We start from the raw sequence: 11,966 nt of genomic DNA, 5'->3' as shown, positions 1-11,966 counted from the left end.
GCAGGTGAGGAGAGGAAGCCCTAGATACGGACAGCACACGGAGTCCCCAGGGCAACATCCTGAGGTTTTGTTGCTAACGAAGATGGATTTGAAAGCAGCAGTTGCTCTGAATCCCCGTCCTGCAGTCTACTTGCTGTAACCACTCCAAGGTGCCTTCTCCCCTCTCACACCCCAGCCGGGATCACCTGGGCACGGAGGAGAGGCCAGGGGTTCTGAGGCTTCAGATCCAGGGACCCTGCAAGTGAAAGAAGCAGCAGGACTCTTCCCCTGCCCCTGTCAAGAGGTTGTCTTGGTGTATCTCTCCGTCAAAACTGTGGGGAGCTCTGCTTCTGTGCTGCGTCCTCCCCTCTTCTGCCACATCCTGCCTGTGTCACCATCAGGGCACTAATGCAGCTCAGTGTCTGCAGAAGAGCCTCTAAAAGCCTCCGAGTCCCACAACCCAGAAGGGACTGTGGTGGCACTCACACGCTCTGCCCCTCCCCTCGTGGTGGTCACTGGGTTGTCTCTGTGTCTCCCCTTTGGGTTTCATCCCCACCAGCCAACACCACTTCCCCCAAGCTCGCTTACCCACCTGTGTCCTCCAGGGGGCCAGGCTGCCCTGCTCCTGTTTGGGATAGCTTTCCTCCACCTCAAGTAAGGAAAGGTATCTCCAAACACCAAGGTGGATGCCACTTCCGGGTCCAGCTTCCCTTCCCGGACAGGAGCTTCCGTCATCCCCCTGGGCTATTCAGCCCAGAATTTTGGCCTTTGACAGCCCTCTTTCCTGTTGGGTCAACCCCTTGTGGGCTGCAGCCCCTCAGCACCTGAGGCAGCCGTGGACACCTCTTCCATCCAATTGCCTGGGCTTTTTCCACCCTTACACCTTTCCCCTCCTCTGGGTCCTGGTCTTAGACCCTGAGCCCAAGAGGAGATAGACGGAAGCCACTACAGAACCAGGCAACAGGGCTACAATGCCTTTTGTGATCATTCTGTTTATTTGCTCACATACAAGCCAGTCTTCTCAGGACAGCAGCCGCAATGGGCCAAAAAGGAGGAAATCCAAGAGCGTAGGACACATTCTCCAGACAGTGGCTGATATCATGCCAGGAAAATCACCATCATCCACCAGCACACGGTCCTTTAACCACACTCGATCTCTTATGAGTCCTTAAACCACAATCACATCTGTTGGTTTCTGAAACATCTTCTTTGGGAAAAGTATATGGGATGCACGCAGTGCTTGCTTCCTGCTGATTCATGGAGTACAGGTATAATTTGTGGGCATATCGGGTATCGGTGAAGTCAAGGCTTTTGGTGCACCCATTACTTGAATAACATACGTTGTAGCCATTAAGTGATTTCTCCTCTTTCACCCTCCCACACTCCCCAGCCTTCCAAGTCTCCAGTGTCTGTCATTCCACACTCGAAGTCCATACCTACACATTATTTAGCTCCCACTCATAAGAGAGAGAGAGAACGTGTGGTGTTGCTTTTCAGTCTCTGGGTTGTTTCACTTCCGACCGCGGACTCCAGATCCATCCACGTTGCTGCCAAAGACATGACACCATTCTTTTCCTGTGGCCGAAGAGTATTGCACTGTGTATATATGCCACCTCTTTTCTCCAATCATCCACCGACAGATATTTCGATTGATTCCATATCTTTGCCATTGTGAATAGTGCTGCAATAAACATATGGGTGCAGGTATCTTTCTGGTGTAATGATGTCTTTCCCTTTGGGTAGGTGCCCAGCAGTGGGCTTGGAGGATCAAATGGTAGTTCTCATTCTGGTCTTTGAGAAATCTCCATAACGTTGTCTGCAGAGGTCGTACTGACTTACTTGCCACCAACAGCGTGTAGGCATTCCTTTTCTCCATATCCTCACCAACATCTGTGAATTTTCATCCCTGTAATAGTAGTAGCCATTCTGTCTGGTAGATCATTTCTGGTTGTGCTTTGAATCTGCATTTCTCCGAGGATTAGTGATGTTCAGGATTTTCTCATTTGCTCGCTGGCCATTTGCAAGTCTTCTTTGCACGGATGTCTGTGTGTGTCCTTTGCCCAGATTTTAATGGGATTATTTGTGCTTTTTCTGGTTAGTTGCTTGACTTCCTCACATATTCTCGATGATACTCTCCCTTCCGATGCATAGATTGTAGTACTTTCTTACATTCCGCCAGTTGTCTGTTACTGTTTTGCTGTGCAGAAGATTTTGAGTTGACTTAGGCCCCTGTGTCGATTTGTTTTTCTTTTGTTGCCTGTCCTTTTGAGCTCGTAGTCATGAATTCTTTCCTGAGACGAATGTCCAGAGAAGATTTCCACAGGCATTGTTTGGGTGTAAAGTATAAAGTTTCAGGTCTCACATTTATGTCTGTAAGCACTCATGAGTTGATATCTTTTTTGCTTGTTTGCTTGTTTTTGTTTTGAGCCAAATTTTCACTCTGTCGCTGGCCCTAGAGTGCAGTGGCATCAACATTCCTCAAAGTAACTCTTGGGTCCAAGCGATCCAAGCGCCTCAGCCTCCTGAGTAGCTGGCACTACAGGCACACACCAGCATGGCTGGCTAAGTTTTCTGTTTTTTGTAGAGATGGGGGTCTCGGTCTTGGGCGGGCTGCTCTCAAACTCCTGGCCTCAAGCGATCCTCCCACCTTGGCCTCCCAAAGTGCTAGGATGACAGGCATCAGCCACCACACCCAGCCTGATTCTTCACACGGTCACAAGCAGGAGTCCAGTTTTATTCTTCTGCACATGGAAATCCAATTTACCCAGCATCGTTTGCTGAAAAGGGTGACTTTTTGCCCAGAGTACGTTCTCGCTGACTTTGTCCAAGATCAGTTGGCTGTAGATATGTGGCTTTCTTTCTGGGTTCTCTCCTCTGTTCCATTAATCTTTTTGTCTATTTCTTCCACCAGTACGATGATGTTGTCATCCTCATGATGGCCTCGTAGAATAGGGGTGTCATTTTTCAAAGATAGAAAAATCAGGTCACTGACAACTGACAACCCTTTCTTCACGGACCAGAAAAGTATCTTCTTCAACAAAAGAAATGTAAGCATCTCCCTGAATGAAGAGTTCTGCCCGTTTCCTGGACATGTCATGAATTCCTGTCCTAGATACATGCTTCCCATGTACAGGATACATGAAGCCACAGCATCCGTCATCAATTCCATGGCTCTCTCTTTTAGGGCCAAAATCAAGGAGTCCTTGCAGAACATGCTGAGTGTGCCTCCTAGCTGCAGTAGCCTGGGTGCTCCTCACACAGGAAGAGTCATCCTTTTATACAAGTTTCAGGAGTGTCATACGCTGAGCCCACCCACACTTGCACAAGCTATCCGGAGCTCGGCCAATCAGTTTCTACCAAGACAACAACAGCTCAACCAATCACCTTCTGCCAAGGCATCACGCCCCACCCAGTTTCAGCACTTCCCTCTGACTGAACGGGGACCGGACTGAAAGTCTCAAAACATTCAGCATTTTGCTGTTGTAAGGAGGAAGCAACTGCAAATTGCACTGAGGAAGTTTACGCCCACATCGTTGATGTTTTGAGTGTTTCGTTTTCCGCGCAACAAAGAGCGAGCTACCTTGTTGTTTGGCAAAAGCAACAAAGCCCGAACTTCAGCTCAGCATCTGCGGAAACCACCAAGATAACGGTAACGTGGGAAAGCACTGTGTAACATTTCTGTCCACTGTGTCGACTTGTTGCGTGTTTCTTGTTTGGGGCAGCAAGAAGGAGATGTGGTCTTTTCAGACACACACACACACACACACACACACACACACACACACACACACACACACACACAAACACAGTGAATCTGCCTCTCCTGAGACAAAAGCTGAAAACAAGGAAGCTGACAGAATGTTAAACGGGTAACCTGCTCGGGTGATATTTTGAGACTACGTTTTCCTTGCTGCAAAGATCGAGATAGGATCCTTGTCTTTTTGCTTGTTTGTTTCAGAAAAACAAGAAGGAAGTGAAGTCAGCCATGCTGCCCAAGACACATATGCTCTGCTTCTGCAACCCAGGAAGGAACTCAGCCTTGCCTAGGCTGAAAAGAACACGAAACTAATGAAGCCCTGACTCGGTTTAAGCCATGAAAGCATTTCGACCTGCACTTCACTGTCACCAGGTCCTTGTTTTATCAGGGTGGTTAGGGCTGTTTTGACTGTGTGTTAAGCAGTGCCCGCTGGTTCCCGGTCTCAGAACTGGCTGTATAATTAACCGACTTCATCATCTTCACTTCCACTTTCTTCTCCACTAACTCCAACGTTGAGACATAACTTGATTCCTCTACGAATTACAGACTGAAGAATCTCTACATCAGCCCGTGACCTATATGCCCTTCAAAATATTTCTCCTTTTCAGACCAAAGCAATGTACGTGTTTCATACAGAAATTTATGCCTTTGGCTAGACGTGCTGCCTCCCGAAAATAAATGAAACCGAACAATAATCCAACTACCTCCCGACCACTTACTCAAGGCTTCTTGCGTTTGTGTTTTCCCTGGGCCACCGTCACTCCCACTGAATGAAATAAACCTCTTTAAAATATTTGACACAGTTTAAAGTTTCCACTAACATTGCAGAGCAAAGGACAGAGCCAGTGTGAGGTCCAGCAACTGTGTTTCAAAATGACTTCCCTGGAGTCCCATAGGTGCCCTACAGGATGCACAGAGTCGTGAGCACTTTCTGCCACTCTCGATGCCAATGACAGTTTGGGACATTTGTTTTACTTCTGTGATAGTTTCAGTTTCAATAGGGAGCGCCGCTCTGTCTTGTAATGCCCTTCCTTCCTGGTGCTCCAATATGCCAAGCCCTGGCTCCCCTGCGTGGGGCAGGGTGTCCCAGGTCTCACAGCCACTAGGCACAGGAGTCACCAGGCAGCCCTCTTGATGGGTCCACGACTCACCCAGGAGCCCCTGATCTCACTGGAAAGGCTCCTTTTGGCAAAACGACAAAAGGGGAAGTGGTTGTTAACCTTAAGTGTGAGAGACTGTTTTGAAGAAACGGTTGAGGAAAGCGTTTTTCCTTTCTCTTCTTCTTTCTGGTAACACGGAAAGTTAGTGCAAAATACTTGGTCTCCTTGAGCCAAGGGGCACAAAGTCTGTTTCGTGCGGCTCATTTGAAAGCTGCTTAACAGTATTGAACACTCTGCACCAAAAGCCTTCGCTCCAAGGGCCGAATCACTACAGCGAAGGAAACGGTGAACACCAAGGACTCCTTCCACACACGGACACTGGAGACTATGATCTCAGCCCTGGCTCCCAGCCCACAGGTTCCCTCAAGAAATCACTCCCCCGAGGGCTTGCTATCTGGAAGCTTCTGCTGGCTCTCTGACTCGGGGCTGTGCGGCCCAGGACGGTGTCCTTCCCTCAGGAACCCAAGGCAGAGACTCAGGGTCTTCTCAGAGCCCTTCCCTATGTTTCTCTCTCACTCCCTCACATGCCTGGTCAGTGTGTTGGTGCTGAGGAGGCTGCTGGTATTTCCCTTAGTGTTGTCATGTGGATTTGGCTATTTCCGATTACTGTGATAGTTGTCAATTTGGGCAGACCTGGCCCGGGTTGGGCCCCATCAGGATGACAACAGTAAGGCTGGAGAAGGGTACCGCAGGCTGGGAACTACTTCTCCAGGGCTCACGGTCCCCCAGCTGAGGAAAGGGGTGGGTCGAGTTGCCCACGTGGAATCCAGGAGAGGGGACGAGGGCACCAGGAAGAGTAGAATCCGGCCGGGGGGTCAGAGTGGGGAAAGCAAGAGGAGGAGAAGGGAGGGAGCATAGATAGTGCAGAGGCAGATGGCGGCCACACCAGGGGTGTGAGGCCATTCAAGAGGGGACCCGCATTTGAACCTCGTGGTTTCTGAACAGACGTGCTTCCGGGACAGCAGCCTGGAAAAAGAGTGGCCATGCAGGGTGAGGGCAAGGGTGGGGGACAGGGTGGAGACAGGGCTTTTGCAGAGTGACGGCCAGGCTCTTCCAGTGCCCAGCTCTGACCAGGGTGAGACGTGGGCAGCTGGCCATTCAACTTGGCCTTCCCTTGGCAGTGGCAGCAGTGCCAGGCCAGGCTGCAGAGAGAGCCACATGTCACCCACAGCACTCCAGGGTCTCCTAGAGCCTAGAAAACAAGCCAGCTAGTCTGTCCTGAAGCTGGGGGTGTCACCAAGGCAGGGAGCCAATCAGAGAGATGTGGTCCCAGGGAGTGGCTGATTGGTTGTCTGTGGGCAGGAATGAGAGGCGGAGACATGAGAAGGCCCAGTGTGGGGGGTGAGGAAGGAGTGCGGGTTGGATGTTCCAGAATCCAGCTCTGAGATACCATGAAGAAGGGAGAGGGATGGGAGCCCGGGTCCTACGTAAGTCGGGTGGGCTCCAGGTGGCGGGTACCTCGCAGGGCACCAGAGCTTTCCACGCAGACTTTTCCGACTTCATACTTCAAAGGGCCATGATAGCATTATGATTCAGGCAGGTTCCTGGCCAGCAGCTCGTGAAGTTGTTATTTTTCCACGAAAGATTTGTTAGAAGTGAAACCAGCCAGTTTTCAAAAACTGTTCATTCCACCGCCACGGATATATTTGTCCCAATGGAAAGCCTTTTCTCCATCGGAAGCCCGTGGCACACCGCTCCTGCTGCGGCCTGCCAAGGGGTGGAGAGTGTGCTGGAGACCACCGGGCAGGGCTGCCACCTGACCCAAAAGGCTTATCGGGATGGCTGCCCTGGTATTTGGTTCCCAGGTGACCCAGGTGCTGTTTTTGGCCCATAGGAGGCCAGTATTTACCTGCTAGGAGTCGCTTGGTGATGCTGTAGAACCTCATCTTTGTAGGCTGCAGGTCTCCAGATGAGGCTCCATAGGCCTGCAAGTCCCACACAGCAGCGGGGGACTGTGGTCGAAATGGCAACTTCTGCCCCCTACCCTCGTGGTGGTCACTGGGTTGTCTCTGTGTCTCCCCTTTGGGTTTCATCCCCACCAGCCAACATTACTTCCCCCAAGCTCACTTCCCCACCTGTGTCCTCCGGGAGGCCAGGCTGCCCTGCTCCTGTTTGGGATAGCTTTCCTCCACCTCAAGTAAGGAAAGGTATCTCGAAACAACAAGGTGGACACTGCTTCTGGGTCCAGCTTCCCTTCCCGGACAGGAAGGTCTGCCATCCCCTGGGCTCTTCAGCCCAGAATTTTGGCCTTTGACAGCCCTCCCTCCTGTTGAGTCAACTCCTTGTGGGCTGCAGTCCCTCAGCACCTGAGGCCCCGTTGACACCTCTTCCATCCCATTGCCTGGGATCTTTCCACCCTGAGACCTTTCCCATCCTCTGGGTCCCAATCTCAGACCCTGAGCCCAAGAGGAGATACATGGAATCCACTACACAACCAGGCAACAGGGCTACAATGCCTTTTGTAATCATTCTGTTTATTTGCTCACATACAGGCCAGCCTTCTCAGGACAGCGGCTGCAATGGGCCAAACAGGAGGAAATCCAAGAGCGTAGGACACATTTTCCAGACAGTGGCTGATATCATGCCAGGAAAATCACCATCACCCAGCAGCACATGGTCCTTTAACCACACTCGATCCCTTCTGAGTCCTTGAAACACAATCACATCTATTGGTTTCTGAAACATCCTCTTTGTAAAAGTATATGGTATGCACACAGTGTTTGCTTCCTGTTGACTTATGCAGTACAAGTATAATTTGTCACGTGGGTATATCAGGTATCGGTAAAGTCAAGGCTTCTGGCGGATCCATTACCTCAATAACATATGTTGTAGCCATTAAGTGATTTCTCCTCTTTCACCCTTTCACACTCCCCACCCTTCCAAGTTTTCAGTGTCTGTCGTTCCACACTCTATGTCCATACCTAGACATTATTTAGCTCCCATTCAGGAGAGAGGGAGAGAACGTGTGGTGTTGCTTCTCAGTTTCTGGGTTGTTTCACTCCCGACCGTGGACTCCAGATCCATCCAAGTTGCTGTGAAAGACATGACGTCACTGTTTTCCTATGGCCAAAGAGTATTGCACTGGGTATATATGCCACCTTTTTTTCCCAATTATCCACTGAGGGACATTTAGGTCCACTCTGCTCTGAGCCTTATTTTTGTAGACAGTCACACACAGGAGTCCAGTTTTATTCTTTGCACATGGAAATCAAATTATTCCAGCATCATGATTTCAAAAGGTTGACTTTTTGCCCAGTGTATGTTCTTATTGACTTTGTCCAAGATCAGTTGGCTGTAGATATGTGGCTTTATTTCTGAGTTCTCTATTCTGTTCCATCAGTCTTCATGTCTACTTTTCAACCAGTACAACGATGTTGTCACCATTATTGCCTTGTAGGATAGGCATGTCATTTTTCAAAGACAGGTGGACCATCAGGTCAGGTATTACTGGCAACCCTTTCTTCAGGCACCAGAGAAGTATCTTCTTCAACAAAAGAAATGTAAACATCTCCTTGAATGAAGAGTTCTGCCCGTTTCCTGGACATGTCATGAATTCCTGTCCTAGATACATGCTTCCCATGTACAGGACACATGAAGCCACGACATCCATCATCAATTCCATGGCTCTGTCTTTTAGGATCGAAATCAAGGAATCCTTGCACAACATACTGAGTGCACCTCGTGGCCGCAGTGGCCTTGAGGAGTCCTCACACAGGAGAGTCATCCTTTTATTGAACTTGCATTGGTGAAGTACACTCATCCCACCCTCACACCCCAGGCCAGCAGGAGCTAGGCCAATCAGCTTGTGCCTGAGGGGGAAGCCCCACCCAGTTTTAATGTTACACTTTGACTAAGCTCTGATCAGACACAACGTATCAAAACAATCACAATTTTTTGCTCTTATTAGGTGGAGGCACGTGGAATTGAACCGTTGAATTTTACGCTCACATTGTTGGTGTTTTGAGCCCTCCGTTTTTCTTGCAACAAAGAACGAGATATGTTGCTGTATAACAAAGTGAACAAAGCCCAAGGTTCAACTCAGCATCTGAGAAAATCATTTTAAAAAAAAGAAAGAAAAAAAAAACCCCAGTAAACCAGAAAAGCACTATTTAACTGGTTAAATCATTTGGCTCTCCAACGTTGACTTGTTGCAGGTTTCTTGCTTTGGGAAGCAAGAAGGATATATGTTCTTTTTACAGAGACCAAGAAAAAGTAGTCAGTCTGCCTGTCCTGAGAACAAACTGCAAAACCAGGAAGCTGAGAGAAGGTTAAAAGGGTAACCAGCATCGTTGATGTTTGAGTAATTCGTTTTTCTTGCAATCAAGATCGAGATGTGTTTTGGTTTTTGTTGTTACTTACAAAGGCATCCAAGCTTAGAAGTCAGCAATGCCTCTGAGGAAATGTTGAAGAAAATGGTAAAAAGCAGGCAGATAACATGATTTCATTAGTGAAATCTTCTCGATTTTCTGTGTCGACTTGGTGCGTGGTTTCTGTTTGGTGTAGCAAGAAGGAGATAGGGTCTTTTTGTAGAGATAGAGTAAAAAATTCAGCCTGCCTCTCCTGAGATGACCTAAAAAACAAGGAAGCTGAGAGAAGTTTAAACCAGTAAACTGCACTGTTGATGTGCTGAGTACTTAATTTTTCTTACAGCAAAGATCGAGATACGTTGGGATTTTCTTGTTGAGAAAAGCAACGTAGCTGCAAAGTCAGCAATGCCTCTGAGGAAACCGTCCACACAACAGCGAAGCAGAGAAATACGATTTCACTAGTTGAATCTTTTAGATTTTGTGTGTTGACTTTTTTCGTGTTTCTCCTTCTGGGTACCAGGAAGGAGATAGGGTCATTTACAGAGAGCAACAGTAAAAGCCAGTCTTCTGCCTCTTCTGAGACCAACATAAATGAAGAAGCTGAGAAAATGCTACATGGGTAGCCTGGACTATTGATGCTTTGGGAACTCAGTTTTTCTGGCAGCGAAAATCGAGCTATGTTGTGAATTCAGTCCTTTCACTGAGGAAAGCATCCAAAACGTGGTAAAGCACAGGAAGACGATTTAACTGGTTACGTCTTTTAGGTCTCCTGTGTCGACTTGCTGTGTGTTTCTTGTTTCGGGCAGCAAGAAGCGCATACGATCTTTTCACAGACAGAAAGAAAAAAAGTCGTTCTGCTGCTCGTGAAATGAAACTTAAAAACAAGGAAGCTGAGAGAAGCTTAAACCGGTAGTACCCTGCATTGCTGATGTGCCGAGTACTTCATTTTTCTCACAGCAAAGATCGAGATATGTTGGGTTTTTCTTGTTGAGAAAAGCAGGAAATCTGGTAAGTCAGAAATGCCCCTTAGGAAACTGTCAAGAACACAATTTAACTGTTTCAATCTTTTAGATTTCCTGTGTTGACTTATTCCATGTGTCTTGGTTGGCAGCAAGAAGGAGATATGTTGTTTTTAGAGAGACAAAGAAGAAAAGTCGGTCTGCCTCTCCGAAGACCGACATAAAATGAAGAAGGTTAGAGAATGTTAAACGGGCAACCTGCACGGTTGATGTTTTGAGTACTCGTTTTTTTTGCAGCAAAGCTCAAGATATGTTGATTTATTTTTCTATTTGCAAAATCAAGAAATCTGAGAAGTCTTCCCTGTCACTGAGGAAACCGTGCAGAATTCGGTAAGAAAGAAAAACACCATTTAATCCGTTAAATATTTTAGATCTACTTTGTTGACTAGTCGCATGATTCTTGTTTGGGGCAGGAACAAGGACATATGGTCTCACTATAGACACAAAGAAGAAAAGTCAGTCTTTCTCCCCTGAGAGGCACATTCAACGGAGAAGCTGAGAGAAGGTTAGTAGGTAACCTGCATTGTCGCTGTGTTGAGTACTTCATGTTTCTTGAGGCAAAGATTGAGATATGGTGTTGTTGTTGTCATTTTTTTTTCAATATTGAAAAGCAACAAAGCTGACAAGTCAGCAATGCTTCTGAAGAAACCATCAAAAAAACAGTAAAGCAGAGAAATCACAATTGAACTGGTTAAATCTTTTAGATTTCCTGTGTGTGTTGTATGTTTCCTGTTTAGAACAGCAAGAACGAGATATATTCTTTTTACAGAGACAAAGAAACAAAGTCGGTCTGCCTCTCCTGAGTCCAGCCTAAAATGAAGAAGCTGAGAGAATGTTAAACGGGTAACCTGCACGGGTGATGTTTTGAGACTACGTTTTTCTTGTGGCAAAGATCGAGATATGATTCTTGTTCTTTTGCTTGTTTGTTTCAGAGAAGCAAGACGGAAGCAAAGTCGGCCGCGTCGCCCAAGCGACATATGCTCTTGTTCTGCAACAGAGACAGGATCTCAGCCTTGCCTAGGCTGGAAACAACACGAAAATGATGAAGCCCTGACACGGTTTAAGCCACGAAAGTATTTCGACCTGCACTTCTCTGTCACCAGGTCCTTGTTTTGATCAGGGTGGTTAGGGCAGTTTTGACTGTGTGTTAAGCAGTGCCCGCTGGTTCCCGGTCTCAGAACTGGCTGGATAATTAACTGACGTCATCTTCTTCACTTCCACCTTCTTCTCCACTAACTCCAACTTTTAGATATAACTTGATTGCTCTACCAATTACAAACTGAAGAATCTCTACATCAGCCTGTGACCTATATGCCCTTGAAAATATTTTTCCTTTCCGGGCCAAAGCAATGTACATGTTTCATACAGACATTCGTGCCTTTGGCTACAAGTGCTGCCTCCTGAAAATAAATGAGACCAGACAATAATCCAACTACCTCCAGACCACTTACTCAAGGCTTCTTGCGTTTGTGTTTTCCCTGGGCCACCGTCACTCCCACTGAATGAAAATAAACCTCTTGAAAATATTTGACACAGTTTAAATTTTCCATTAACATTGCAGAGCAAAGGACAGAGCCAGTGTGAGGTCCAGCAACTGTGTTTCAAAATGACTTCCCTGGAGTCCCATAGGTGCCCTACAGGATGCACAGAGTCGTGAGCACTTTCTGCCACTCTCGATGCCAATGACAGTTTGGGACATTTGTTTTACTTTTGTGATTGTTTCAGTTTCAATAGGGAGCGCCGC

At 47.5% G+C, this 11,966-nt stretch overlaps 3 long non-coding RNA genes across 3 annotated transcripts; 2 read left to right on the top strand and 1 right to left on the bottom strand.

Moving 5' to 3' along the window:
• Nucleotides 1-954: 954 nt before the first annotated feature.
• Nucleotides 955-2,531, bottom strand: LOC123624067. The gene is made up of 2 exons (XR_006730057.1): nucleotides 1,819-2,531; nucleotides 955-1,660 (listed from the first exon to the last, which is right to left on the bottom strand). It is a non-coding gene; the product is annotated as an uncharacterized LOC123624067 (long non-coding RNA).
• Nucleotides 2,532-3,408: 877 nt separating this feature from the next.
• On the top strand, nucleotides 3,409-4,439 carry LOC123624066. Its single transcript, XR_006730056.1, has 2 exons — nucleotides 3,409-3,628; nucleotides 3,938-4,439. It is a non-coding gene; the product is annotated as an uncharacterized LOC123624066 (long non-coding RNA).
• A 564-nt stretch (nucleotides 4,440-5,003) lies between these two features.
• Nucleotides 5,004-11,753, top strand: LOC123624065. The gene is made up of 2 exons (XR_006730055.1): nucleotides 5,004-10,552; nucleotides 10,636-11,753. It is a non-coding gene; the product is annotated as an uncharacterized LOC123624065 (long non-coding RNA).
• The last annotated feature ends 213 nt before the right edge of the window (nucleotides 11,754-11,966 follow it).

Source organism: Lemur catta, chromosome 19, assembly GCF_020740605.2.
Source record: "Lemur catta isolate mLemCat1 chromosome 19, mLemCat1.pri, whole genome shotgun sequence".
Lineage (NCBI taxonomy): Eukaryota > Metazoa > Chordata > Mammalia > Primates > Lemuridae > Lemur > Lemur catta.
The sequence above is the reverse complement of the archived record's forward strand: the minus strand, read 5'-3'. Positions and strand labels throughout refer to the sequence as shown.